This window comes from Amblyomma maculatum, chromosome 8 (assembly GCF_055883805.1).
Source record: "Amblyomma maculatum isolate TAMU_Amacu chromosome 8, ASM5588380v1, whole genome shotgun sequence".
Classification (NCBI taxonomy): domain Eukaryota; kingdom Metazoa; phylum Arthropoda; class Arachnida; order Ixodida; family Ixodidae; genus Amblyomma; species Amblyomma maculatum.
Window position 1 is genome coordinate 23,600,712 of NC_139351.1, and position 14,603 is coordinate 23,615,314.

A 14,603-nucleotide genomic window follows, 5' to 3' on the forward strand; every position below is an offset into this window, starting at 1 on the left:
AACGAATGCACAAACGACGACACAAAGCAGCGAACATAGAACTGTAAAATTCATCACACTGCGGAAAGGCGCGGTGAGTGTTTACCATATTTCTTTTCTTTCTTTTCCTCTTTCTTTTTCTTGCTCTTTCTCTTTCTTTCTTTTTCTCTTTCTTTTCCTTTCTTTTTCTCTTCCTTTTTCTTTCTTTCTTTCTCTTTTTCTTTCTCTCTTTCTCTTTTTCTTTCTTTCTTTCTCTTTCTTTCTTTCTCTTTCTCTTTTTCTTTCTCTTTCTTTTTCTTTCTCTTTCTTTTTCTTTCCCTTTCTTTTCCTTTCTTTTTCTTTCTCTTTCTCTTTCTTTCTTTCTTTCTCTTTCTTTCTTTCTTTCTATTACAGAAAGCCGGAGCGAAAGCTTAAGGCTACAGGGCCTGACAAAGGCTTCCGCTCCGGATGACATTCAGCGTGCAGTTTGAAAAGCGTATACAAAACATACAAAAGAGCACTTCGAATCATAAACACAACGCGCAAATACAGAAATTTGATTGCATGAAACTGAGTCACTCCAAATAACTATGGATAGGAAAAAAGAAATACAAAAGATTGGCATTTCATTGCGGATTGCTATGTAATAAACCAACTGCAATTAATGAAACAGATGAAACATACCGCTGTAGACGATATCAATAAAACCGTTTGTTGAACTTAGTGATACAGTATAGAACACTTGCAAAATAATAAAGAAAAGCACATGTAACCTCTGATACAAAAAACACAAAACAAAAAATTAAACTATGCAATTGCGATGTCATGCTTGAGTAATAGGGCTTTAAGAAACTTTTTGGTGACAGGTTTGTTAAAGTTTACGAGCGTATCTACACGATTCAACGGAAACGGTATCTGGTAGTCTGTGTGTTGCCGGCCGTAGTTTGTTCTTGTGGCAGGTGTCCTTCTGAGTACTCGGCGAAAAGAATACTGTGAACTTGGGTTTGAATCAGAAGCTTTATATAACTTATTGTTGTTAATGTACTGTACGAGCTTGTAGTAGTAGACCTGGTTTGCTTTGATTATTAAATGTTGTGAAAAAAGCGGATGCGTTGGGAGAAGATGGGGCTTGCCATAAAAGTTTTCAAATATTCTCAGCATTTTCTTCTGCAATAAAATTAAGTTCTTATAATTTTAGGCTGTCGTAGTTCCTCAGACGAGTGCGCAGTAAGACAGTCGAGAGTAGAAGAGCGTATAATACAACATTTTTTTCAGCCAAAGTGGAACGAGGTTCTTAATCTTATAGAGACACCCAACAGCTCGACTTAAGTCCCCTGCTAGACGACTAACATGCGTATTCCAAGATAAGTTATTCTGAAACCACACACCCAAAAATTTTTGTGTCGATACCTGATCTAGAAGCTTATTACGAAAATTGATGGCGATTTTGCAACATAGAGGCTTATTTATTGGTGCAAAGATTATATATTTGGTTTTGTGTATGTTTAACCTTAATTTATTAACATCGAGCCATAGGGATAGTGAGTTGAGGTAGTTATTCACTGTGTCCTGGAGCGAAATGAGCGATCTGCCTGCGAAGAAAAGATTAGTGTCATCTGCGTACATAATTAATTTTGGCGAACTTGGTATATTGCAGATGTCATTAATGTATAAATTGAACAATATCGGTCCTAGAATTGATCCTTGCGGTACGCCGTACAGCACATTTAATAATGATGGATGCGCATTATTTATTGCAACATATTGGGAGCGATTAGTCAAATAATTTCTTATTAGATCTAATGCGACACCTCGTATACCGTAGTCGTAAAGCTTCATTAATAATATTTCATGGTCCACCGAATCGAAAGCCTTCTGAATATCCAGAAATATACCTACTGTGTAGAGTCTTTGTTCAATATTGCGTATTATTTCGTTTTTAATGTTCAGTAAAGCCTGTTCAGTTGACTTATTCTTTTGGAATCCGTACTGTGTCTCATAGATTATGTTATGTTTTCTTATGAAATCGTCCATTCTGACGTTTATAACACCCTCAAAAACTTCTGACAAAAGGGGGAGCACTGATATGGGACGGAAGTTGTTGACTGAGTAATCACTCCCACCTTTATGAATCGGACTCACCCTTGCTATTTTGAGTTTATCAGGAAATATTCCAGTCTCCAGCATACTATTAACAATATGGGTAAGAACAACAGAGATTAGATCGGAAATATATTTTATAGGAATTGCCTTAATATCATCAATGCCGGCCGCAGTGCTATTTTTAAGATTTTCTATCAGTCGCTCAATTTCAAGTGGTGTGGTTGGTGAAATTGCCAATGAGTTCAGAATAGCAGGTTTCGGTAAGACAAGCTCTTTACAGGTGGGCAAGTGTAAGTGTATTTTCCGCTTTTTATGAAATGGTTGTTGAGGGTATCAGCAGCTGTTGTGTCACTAAGATTTCCGTGTGGCGAGGAAACCTGAATAGTTTCCTTACGAGGACTGCAGTGCGTAAGGTTTCTGACCTCTTGCCAAATTTTCCTAGGGTTATTGGAAACACGGGTAAACAACTTTTCATAGTAATCTAACTTTGCTTGCTTAAGTTCTTTATTAAGTCGGTTGCGATATTTTTTTAATTCTACAAGCTTACTGACATCACGAGTTTTTATAAAGGAATGGTACAATTCGTGTTTGTGTTTAATCCTGTCTAAGAGTAGTGCATCTATTCATGGTTTCCTAATTTTGTTTTTGTATTTTATGCTCCTTGCACTCAACGGAAATGCTTTATTGTAGCAGTGTTTCAGTTTCTCGGCAAATAGAGTGTACGCAATGTTCTGGTTTGATTCATTGAAAACAGATTCCCAAGCAGTGTCTTCTATCAAACGGCGAAAATCCTTTAGTGCCTTGCTAGATATGTTACGACATGAAGGTGAATCGTTTTTAATTTTTTTCTTTGTGTACGATCGGTATAAAACAGAAAATGGGCAGATGATCACTTATGGCAAGTGATAATACGCCAGACGAAGCGTGCAGCGGGTCCACGTTTGTGTAGCACTGTGCTCCGTAATGCGCATGGCTAAGGAGACAAGATTAGAACATGCATAGGAATTCACTATATCGCTAAGAGTTCTGGAATTCACATCCCCCGCCATTAGGTTTACATTCATGTCGCCCATAACAACAAACTTAGTCCCGGTGTTACTTAAGTGGTTTAACATATCATCGGCAAAAGAAAAGAAATTTGTTTTATTTTCGCATGGTGGTCGGTACACCACTGCGACGATAACCGATTTGAGACGCACGGTTAGACACTCAACATGTTGGTCGATAAAATAAAATTCAGACACTACTTCATGAGATAGATGCTTTCGGACGTAGATAGCGACTCCCCCACCACGCCCAGAATTTCGTTAAAGGCCATGACGCACGTAGTTATCAAGATGCGGTGGGTTATCATTTGCTGTCAACCAGGTTTCTGAAATAAGCACGAGATCAAACTCAACTACAGTGTTTTCGAATAAATCGAGTAGTTTTTCGTGTTTGTTTCTGATGCTGCGCATATTTAGATGCAATATTGAAAAACACTCATGAAGATTTGCATATGTGTCGTTAAAGGAATGATAGTCGTAATATCTGCACATGCCATCACAAGGCATGGTCGTGGTGGCATGCTCAGCCATTACTTGTTCTGATTGTTTTTTTCAGCGGCATGTTTTTTTTTTCTTTTTACGCGGTCATGCTGTCAAGGTCATCGGCAGAAAAAATGCGCAGGACTGTAGATGTCTCATTTTGTCGGGCAAATATTTTGCCTCCATTAGTCCACACAAACTTCCAATTAACCTCTTTCTTTTTCTGGGTGGCAGCTCCAAGAAGCTGTTTGCCGTACCTTGTTAAGTGTTCGTTGACAAACACAGGCCGAGTGTCATGAGTGTTCTCATCAAAGCCAAGCATTTTTGTGTCCAGTCGCATTTTTCTTGCCTTTGCAAGTAAGGCGTTCTTTTTACTTCTCCGCACAAAACGGACAATTATGTTAGACTCGTTATGCTTGGAAGTTGGAACTCTGGCATATATCAATGTCACTATCGTCAACCTCTTTTGCAACAAGGTGCCCGATTTTTTTTACGACAGTTATTGGTTCACCTTCGAGAGGGACACCTTTGAGTTCGATGTTATTGGAACGCTGATATTGTTCCAACTCCTCTAGCCTTCGAACGAGTCTAGCATTCTGGCTTTTAAGATCCTTGTTTTGCTGAACGATGTCTTGAATTTCCTCTTTGAAGGCTTTGAGATCTCCTAGATCTTGTCTTGCTTCTCTGAGCACCTCCAACGCTAACCTAATGGCTTTCAGTTCCTCTTTCAGTTCACTGCAAGTACAATTATTCTGCAAGGCTTCCTCGGCAGCCTTCGTGTTGCTCCGCGTATTCTTCGTCATTCTGTATTTTAAGCGATTCAAAACAGAGCCAAATACACTCAAGCAGCCAAATACACTCAAGAGCAGTCGTTTGGCAGCAGTACACACGAAATCCTTTAGTTAATACATATGCAATTCTTCTTACCTGCAAGAGCAGATATCTTTAGGTGCCCTAGGTGCACTGCCGCCGAACTGCTGCCACTGCCCGTCCGATCACGGCTTATAAAGCCAGCAGCTGCTGTGGTTGACGCCCTCTTGATGCGCAGGACAGCTGCGCAGTCTTGACAGTCGGGTGAAGACAAACTTGCTATCGATCACTTGGCGGCCGTCGGTTTCATGATCCGTGATGTAGCGCGTTCCTGCAAGAGCAGATATCTTTAGGTTAGGTGCCCTAGGTGCACTGCCGCCGAACTGCTACACATCATCTTAAACTACAATAAAAATTAAAGTATAGCGACCAATGATATATTGTTTCGAGGGCATATATGGCTGCACTAAACAAGACTGCAGTGTTTCACTGTATTTAATGATTACAAAGCAAGCGATTATTCAAAGTTTCTTTATCTGGCGCTATAGGAGCTGCTTGCATGTCATGTGAAATGTAAAAAAAAAAAGACTGGGTCTTGTGCCGGAACTTTTGTTCTCATTGAGATGAAATTCTAAAAAGGAAACTCGATTAAACTTGAGAACTCGATCGAGCGCATCACGCTCAACACTCAGTCACACATGCTTCTTGCTTAGGAAGGGCTCAGTTAATTAGTGAACCTGTAAAGGCACAATCTCTTTATCTGGCAGCATCGCGGCACAAGGAACAAGAACAGCTAGAAGTGCAAAAGGTTCATCATTTGCCTCCAAATCAAAACCAAATAATAACGCTGTCAGGCCTCTTGACTGGATCCTTAATGAATTCGTGACAATCTCCTTGAATTCGTTCATGAGGAGGGCCTGCCTTAAGTCGTTCTCACGGAGTGCATCTCCAACACTTATAACTTTCTTACGATTGCCTAAAATCGCTAGGCCCCTAACTGTTTACATTCTCGCTGGGAGCTAAAAGTCATATTGACGAAGAGGGACGAGTTGTGCAAGAATTTGGGGTTGCTAAGGTAGAAGTACCAGCATTTATAACCGAAAGCCCGAAGTACTTTCCCGTGCGATTTTCTTTTTTTTGCCTGAGATCGTTTGGCCGATATAGTTTTTCATTTATTTTTTTTTTTCAGGTAAACGTGTGGTTTTAATCAAAGCACGTGGGTGGCTAAACAACGCTCAAGGGTTTCGGAGAGACACTCATGCACCTTCTTTCTTCTTTTCTTTCTTCTTTTTTTCGCTGTGCTCTAAGGTGTATTACGACGCTGTACCGGTGTGGGTCACTGGGCAAGTAACAAACCGTAGCTCGCAAGCCCCCTGCTAGAGCAGCATTTTCTTTTTCACTTCTCAAATACTTATGCAAACATGGTGTCGAGGTTCCTCCGAAAGAAAGTACATTCGCTGTACGTCCCCCGCACAACAGAAGAAAAGAGCCCGGGTTTCTTTTGTGACCCAAGTGGCGGGCGTAGTGCTCACATCATTTTCAGCCTTAGGGCAACGAAGGAGCCCGCCACTTTCTACTTTTCCATTGCTTCAAAGATCCGAGTGGAAAGATAGGAGGCGGCGGCGCGGAGTGCGAAAGACACCGCGGGGCCGGTAGTCGGGAAATAGGGAGAGGAATGCGCAGATGGGGGCCAGCTGAGATAGAATAAAAGAGTCATCTTTGGCTCTTCGTTTCCCCGATAAGCAAAAATTAACAATTTCATAGACGTTAGTTTCAGCAAACTAGCTATAAACGCATATAAACGTGCCTGTAATTTACTTTCTTTTTACAGCTTGAAGATACGCTTGAAGATACGCTTGAAGAAGATAAATCCTTGGATCAGCCGACATATTGTCCATTTAAAATGAAAAATCAAGCGCCTAAAAAGAAATAAGTCTCCAAAATCTGGTACCTTAGAAACACTGAAGCAAGAATTATCTGCTAGCATCCGGTCTGCCAGGCAGCGTTACTTTACTGAGAGCCTCCCACAGTTCATAAAAAAAATCCAAGCAAATTTTGGAACCACATCCGAGACCACAGGGAGCCTATCCAGCAAATAGTTGTGCATGGCAATGCCATCACATTTCCAGAAGAAATGGCGGTACATTTTAATTCTTATTTCCATTCTGTGTTTTCCACTAACTGTCATGAAAATGTTAATGTGAACAATATATGCGTTTCTTCAAGCGAAAATGTTGTGTTGTTCTCTTATGAGGGGGTTGTGGAGATGCTCCTTAGACTCGATCCTAAGAGTTCTTCTGGCCCTGATGGTATACATACCCAATCAATTTTTAAGGCGTTATGCAGAATCTCTAGCTCATTTCCTTGTGAAAATATTTCATGAATCATTGTTGTCTGTTTCATTACCCCCTGACTGGCTCACGGCCAGAGTTGTACCTATTCACAAAAACGGAGACCGCTCATTGGTGGAGAACTACCGTCCAATCTCGTTAACTTCCGATTCCTGCAAACTCATCGAGCATGTAATAGCGAATCATAACGGAGATTCTAAATTCAAATTCAGCTCTTAGTTCATGCCAGCATGGCTTCAGAAAGAAATTTTCAACTGTCACGCAATTAATTACAGCCATTCACACCTTTAGCGAAATACTGGATAAATCCGGACAAGTTGACGTCATATACCTCGATTTTAGCAAGGCTTTCGATAAGGTTCCGCATAATAAACTACTTCTGAAGCTTAATACAATTGGAGTGCCTGCACAACTCATCATCTGGATTTCTGCTTACCTAAAACAGAGAACACAGTATGTGGATATTGACGGATTCTGTTCCCCCCCACTTGATGTTACCTCTGGTGTTCCGCAAGGGAGTGTGTTGGGTCCTTTATTGTTTTTGATTTATATAAATGATTTGGTCTCTTTTATTGATGAAAATGTTAAAATTAATCTTTTTGCTGATGATTGTATGCTATTTAAAGAAATTCGCTCTGGTTCAGATCAACAGCTTTAAATGATGTTGCGTGTTGGTGTAACCAATGGGGAATGTCACTAAACCTTGAGAAAACTGTATTTATGCGTATTACGAGAAAGAAGATGCCTCTGGACTTTGTCTACACCCTTAAAAATATACGTGTGACTAAAGTAAATAAATACAAGTATTTAGGCGTAATAATTAATGACCAGCTAACATGGAGTGATCACATTTCCCATATAACTTCATCTGCAATGAAAAATCTGGGTTTTTTAAGACACAAGTTGAAAGGGGCCACAAGTAGCGTAAAACAATTAGCTTATGAATCTATTATTCGGCCAAAACTCGAGTACGCTGCCGTGGTGTGGGACCCTCACACGAAAAAAGACATCGCGCGGGTAGAAAAAGTTCGAAGGCGGGCCGTACGCTTCATCTATAACAAATGTCGAAATTCTGATTCTCCATCTTTCCTTATGGAAATGAACAAAATAAAACAGCTCTGTACCCGGCGAAAGATAGCAAGATTAGAATTTTTACACTCCTTAATTCATGGGAAGCTCGGAATATCGGCAACACTTTATGTCACACCATCCCTCACTCGAAAAACAAGACACACACACAATTATAGCTTAACTCCCCATTTCGCCAGAACCAACGTTCACAAATTCTCCTTTTTTCCACGAACTATCGAGGACTGGAATGTGGTGCCTGGGGAGGTTTTCACTTGTGAAAAATTCAGGGAAGCCATTGGCAATGTTTTTGACCACTGAGAGAGTTTTTGTCCGGATGTTTGCAATGTTTTTGACCTCTGAGAGAGTTATTGTCGTTTTTTTTTTTTTTTTTTTCTTTTCTTTCTTTCTTTCTTTGCTAGCGACATAATCAGAATGGCCATCTGTACCAATTCATGCTTCCAGGTTATTTGTAGAAGTGTATCTGTGCATGACACGCAAAAATTTCTCCTTTTCTTTATTTCTTCTTAACACTGTTTTTGCCCATCCTGCTTGGACCAAAGAGGCCTGCAGTATCATGTAAATAAAAAAATAAATAAAAAAGCTAGATTTTAATTTTCGTTTGCCATCTTCGATACTTCATTTTCTTGTGGCCTTGTTCTTCCAAACTCTTTCCCTGACTCAGAGCAGCGTACTAGCGTCATGTTACGCACAGCGTCATGCTGTGCCTCCGTTCATTCTCCAACTTCCTGATGCATATTTTTGCTTCAGTTTCCTTTGTAACACTGCTGATGTTGATAACCTCACTTACTGAAAGGGTTTGCATGATCAGAAGGAAATGCTCTCAGCTGTAGTTTCTCAGTGCCGGGCAAGACATTATAACTTTTGCTTATTTCCAGCACAAACAAATGCCCATTGCTGGCGCAGTTTTGTCTGTCTTATGTATTGCGCTCGCAAATGAATTTCTCTATAACTTATCACACCTTCAAGGTACAACATTGCTTGTTAAAATGTTCACGAGAGCCGTGACTACATTCCTCGTATTCTTTGCTTTATTGTCTGAACAATTACCGTGGCCGCTCGCACGCATTCGCTTTTTGGACAGTGCTTGGAAACTTACACGCGAGCGACGTGGTCTAGTCTGCATTTTCGATTAATTAAATCGTGTACAAAGTTTCCCTTGCCTCCCCTCTGCCTATACTTTTCTATATTTCCTCGCTATTCTCTTCCTGTCCCTTCGGCAACAATCTTTCCCTTCCTTTTTTAATATTATTTTTTACAAACCACTACAATCAGCGGTCATCTGGTTACGTGCATTAGTAACAGCTATTAGGCTCTTTTTAATCTGACGCTTGTATTTATCACGCAGTCGGATATTTTCCGTTTTATTCCGGGAGCGTGACAGCACAGCCTTTGTGACATAAATAGCATGAGACACGGCAGACACGCATGTCGTGGAAAAGCTTTCTTGCCATTGCCACATTAATAACGATACTCCAACGTATCACGCATTGCAGCAAAATTCCCGTGGTCTTTTTGAAGCAGTGGAAAATGTTGAACAAGGGAAGAATAAAGCGCCATCGCCCGGACCACTCATGCGAAGCCAAATGGAGCTGTCTGGCGGGCGCACGCCGGCTTCGATATGAACGTTGCGCCTGGCCCGCTGTAAGTGCCGTTGAAAGGCTTACACTGGACTCAATATGTGAACACTTCGCTTGCGTTCTTTGGGTTCCCTTCCGCACTCGGCTATTTGCTCTCCCATGCACGACGAAAAATGCAAGAACATTCGACAAACGTACTCGGCTATCGTCTTCAAAGGTCCAGGCGGGGGAAAAAAAAAGAAAGGCAAGAAACGTGTTCACAAAGAAGACATTCTGCTTGAAAGGAGGGAGACAAATGTATTTTCGTGCACCTTCAGGGTAAGCCCTTCTTAACACCATGCTATCTTTTCCTGCGTTCCTTGCCTCCTGCCGCATATGGTGAAAACGCTGCCTCAGCTAACCAAAGCGAAGGGATGGGTGGTCGCATATTGGAGTAGGATTAGTCAGGCCCTTTCACACTGTCTGGAGCAGCCAGCAGGTAGGCAACCTCCCACCTAGCTCTCTCCTCTAAGAGGGTGAATGACACGGACAGGAAGGGTTGTCAATTCCTGCCCCCCCCCCCACACACACACAGACGAAGTGGCATGTGGGTCTTTACTATCGGCGGTCCTTTGGTGTTATCTTCGCTAGAACTTAACCACTCCTGTGCAATGGTGATGACTTGCAAAAGGCAAACCAAAAGAAGAAACTGAGTGCTGGGCAGGCTGTGAATTCTTTGTGTGTGTGTGTGTGTGTGTGTGTGTGTGTGTGTGTGTGTGTGTGTGTGTGTGTGTGTGTGTGTGTGTGTGTGTGTGTGTGTGTGTGTGTGTGTGTGTGTGTGTGTGTGTGTGTGTGTGTGTGTGTGTGTGTGTGTGTGTGTGTGTGTGTGTGTGTGTGTGTGTGTGTGTGTGTGTGTGTGTGTGTGTGTGTGTGTGTGTGTGTGTGTGTGTGTGTGTGTGTGTGTGTGTGTGTGTGTGTGTGTGTGTGTGTGTGTGTGTGTGTGTGTGTGTGTGTGTGTGTGTGTGTGTGTGTGTGTGTGTGTGTGTGTGTGTGTGTGTGTGTGTGTGTGTGTGTGTGTGTGTGTGTGTGTGTGTGTGTGTGTGTGTGTGTGTGTGTGTGTGTGTGTGTGTGTGTGTGTGTGTGTGTGTGTGTGTGTGTGTGTGTGTGTGTGTGTGTGTGTGTGTGTGTGTGTGTGTGTGTGTGTGTGTGTGTGTGTGTGTGTGTGTGTGTGTGTGTGTGTGTGTGTGTGTGTGTGTGTGTGTGTGTGTGTGTGTGTGTGTGTGTGTGTGTGTGTGTGTGTGTGTGTGTGTGTGTGTGTGTGTGTGTGTGTGTGTGTGTGTGTGTGTGTGTGTGTGTGTGTGTGTGTGTGTGTGTGTGTGTGTGTGTGTGTGTGTGTGTGTGTGTGTGTGTGTGTGTGTGTGTGTGTGTGTGTGTGTGTGTGTGTGTGTGTGTGTGTGTGTGTGTGTGTGTGTGTGTGTGTGTGTGTGTGTGTGTGTGTGTGTGTGTGTGTGTGTGTGTGTGTGTGTGTGTGTGTGTGTGTGTGTGTGTGTGTGTGTGTGTGTGTGTGTGTGTGAGAGAGAGAGAGAGTTTCGTTCTTCTTGTACGCTCTGTGCAGGTGAAAAAAATCTATGGCTCAGAAGGTGAAACACTTGTGCACGAGAAGAACGCGCCTATTTAACACGCTTTGAAGTTATTCATATGTGTAAGCAATAGTACCCAACGTCGTCGCCTCATACAAGAACATATGAGACACAGGAGGAGAGCTGTGTTTGGCGGTGTTTCGTCCTTTTTTCTTTCATGATAGAGCGTTCAAACGTGTGGTCCACATGTGATCGTAAGGAAAATGAAAACGTGCAAAGGAAAGGATGGCAGCTATCTGTACAGAGTGAATCGTCTTCTAGCGCTCCTAGCGGTTAGCGGAAACGCTTTGATTCATAGTCAGCCTGAACTTCAAGCCATGCTTCAAACGAATGTACTACCTGCAATTCAAGGCCATTTCAATGAGACAATAGTGCCACTGCCAAGTAATGTAGAGTAGCAACTTTTTTCGCTCTGAAAAAATCGCCACGTCCCAAGCAGCACATGACGACGGTCCAACGTTGGGCCTGAGCTGGCAAACGTCGTTCCTGTGAAGGCCCCGCGTTGCCTATGTACTCCCAGCCTCGGCTAATCCATCTTTAGAAGTTGGCGTCATTGGACCAATGTCTCGGATGTTTTCCCAGCCTTGGCTCAGCCACTTTTAGAGGATGGCATTATTGGACCAGTTTCTCGAATGTGTTCCCAACCTTGGATTAGCCACTTTTAAAAGATGGCATTATTGGACCAGTTTCTCGAATGTGTTCCCAGCCTTGGTTTAGCCACTTTTAGAAGATGGTATTATTGGACCAATTTATCCGATGTATCCCCTATCTTAGCACTGCCATTTTTAGAAGATGGCAATAATGGACCAGTTTCTCGGACATTCTCCCTGCCTTGGATCTGCCATTCTTTGAAGTTGGCAATAACGGACAAGTTTTTCAAAATTTTTCCCTGCACTGACTGTGCCATTTTTGGACGACGGCAGTATACTAGACAATTAATTTTCTACAATTGCTTTCCGAAGTAGGCCGCGCCGCGTTAAAACGTTTGCTACAGAGGAACATCGCTTGCTGCGTCGTTCGACTTTTTCTTACTCTGCGAGATCGACGCGATATTATTTTGCATGGCGTACATGAGCTCGCAGCTTGTGGGATATATACATGTATATCTTCTGCGTTAACTGCAGTAATTATCCATAAAAAAGGATACCTCGATCCGTATACCCATTCGATTCTCGGCAAAAGCAGGCGGTCGTCAACACAAGGTAATGCAGCTGAAGTAACGTATGTCCATTTGTTACCTATCTAATCGCTTGCTATAGCGCGTATACCTGACGCCCAGTCTTCGAGACTCTCGTGGAGCTGCTGAAAAGAGTTGTGTACGGCGCGCATTGCTGTCACTTATACGCGCGCGCTGGCTGTAGGCGAAGCTACGTATGTGTACCAGCAGGTACACGCATCACATTCGCGAGCCGTTCAAAATAAAGTGTCATCTCGATCTGCTGCACCGATCGCCGAAGACTGAGCGCCGGCACAACACAAAAAGTTGTGATCTGTGTATGAAACTTCTTTGCTACTTCTTTACGTGCACGCCAAATCTCCTAGAGGCGTTTGGCGATGACCAGCAGGTGGTGGTGGAAAACATTTATATCTGATACAAATACAAGAGCTGACCATGAGCAGGCCATCGAGGAATGTCGAGGCGAAGACGTGCTGCATCGCAATGCATGCGATTGTATACAGCAGGTAGCGCGAATGATCGATCTGTTTCCATACGAAGCAGTTTCTCTAGCGAAATTTTCGCGTACAGCAAGCAGCAAACCCCTGTAGGTTCAACGTAGCGCGAGTCGATCGAGTGGCGCCCCTCAGCCGTCGTCACACTTCGGTAAATCCCCATATAAATAGCCAGAAATAAATACTACAGTTCAACGCTGCTGTCCAGCGACTTGTGTGAAGCAGTGTATACAAACGGAAGACACGCTGGTTTTCACGCACGCGCGCAGCACAAACTGACAATTTATTGGTGGCACACTCGAACTTCGAATAGGACACCAATCGCCGCATTTCGGGCAGTGTGTAGACACAAGAAAAACAGTCGCTAAAGTTACCCACCACGCGGCTCACATTTGAGCAGTTGTGTCAACTTGGTTTGTCCTATAGTTACTACCAATAGTAGATCGAAGCACATATGTGCAGCATCGTATCTGTCGTACCAAACCTATGCGAAAACCTCAGTTGATATGTCAGATATGCCGAACTTAAAATACTGACGTACCCGGGGTAAATCTTTAGGCTGGTGCGACGCATTTTTAGTTACAGCACTTAAATACAGCCGTATCTGAAAAAAAAAAACGCATCAGGTCCTTGCGATGTACCTGTATCCATAGCCCCTTTAACAGTTTTCTTTTTTTTTTAAGTGAAAATGCGCAAAGTTTCTTCGGAGGCATGCGAGTGCCCCCTTTTGATTGTCTCCTATTCGTCCTTTAAAGCAATGTGCAGTCATGCAATTATTGAAGTGACTGTGACATGAGACTGCTCAGCAGTAACAGAAGCATATTTAGCGTGCAGGTTTGATAGAACTTCGCCTTACTGGCTATATTTCATTTTCAACAAATTCAGTCAGATATATGTCTGCAAATTAATTGCCTCCACAACTGATCTTTTGGTTCAAATTTAAATAACTAGGTACAGAAACAAGTTATAGAAGCAACTCGATTATACCGTTAGATTTGCTGTTTGGTCATGCACTTGGATATCACCAACGCTTTTGTCAGTACTTCTATGACATTAGCAAAACTGCACAAGAACACATATACATGGCAGAACTTCGGTGCCAAGACGACATTGGCTTATGACAAAAGGGCCATTTGTTCAACCTAAACCAGCTACACCAGTGTAGGAAATGTCAGATACCTATAATGTATTTTTGCTGCACTGGTGCAGCAGGTGTAGATTTAAAAAAATGGCCCTAAAATGACACCAAATGAAGTGTCCATTCCGCCACACTTTAGTAGCACTTGCAAGAGCTAACTTTTCTCTTCATCCTCCAGAATGTGCTACATCTTCCTTGCTATCATCTAATGCTTACATCTGCTCTTGAAGACGAGTAAGGATGGAAGTTCTATATTATTTAGAGTAGCTAACTTCCCACTGCATAATCAAAAGGAAAAAGTGTCTATAGATGTGTCATTTATTGCTGACACGTTGCAATGCTCATAACACGATTGAGATTCGTGATGGCACAATTACACAAAATGAAACATCCACAAGTAATTAAGCATTTCCATTGTTTTCTGCTAGCATTGAAGTTACATAAATGCATTTACTTAAACAACATCATTTCAAAAATGGCAGGATGAGCTTGAACACAAATTTGAATGCCAGGCGACTTCCACCAACATGTACAGCTGAGGAAAGAAAAATATAAACCTTGCTTTGGCATTCACATGCTTGTTCCTTTCATGTGCAAGGAGAAAAGCAAACCAGAACCTGTAATATGCACCTAACAAATAATGTTTTCAGAGTAATAGATCACAATATTTTAACCGCTGAAAAGTTCACACCATCTGAAACTGATGAAAGCCATAGCTCTAGTGTTCTTGAACTTGTAGTGTATTCGGTGTGCAGCAA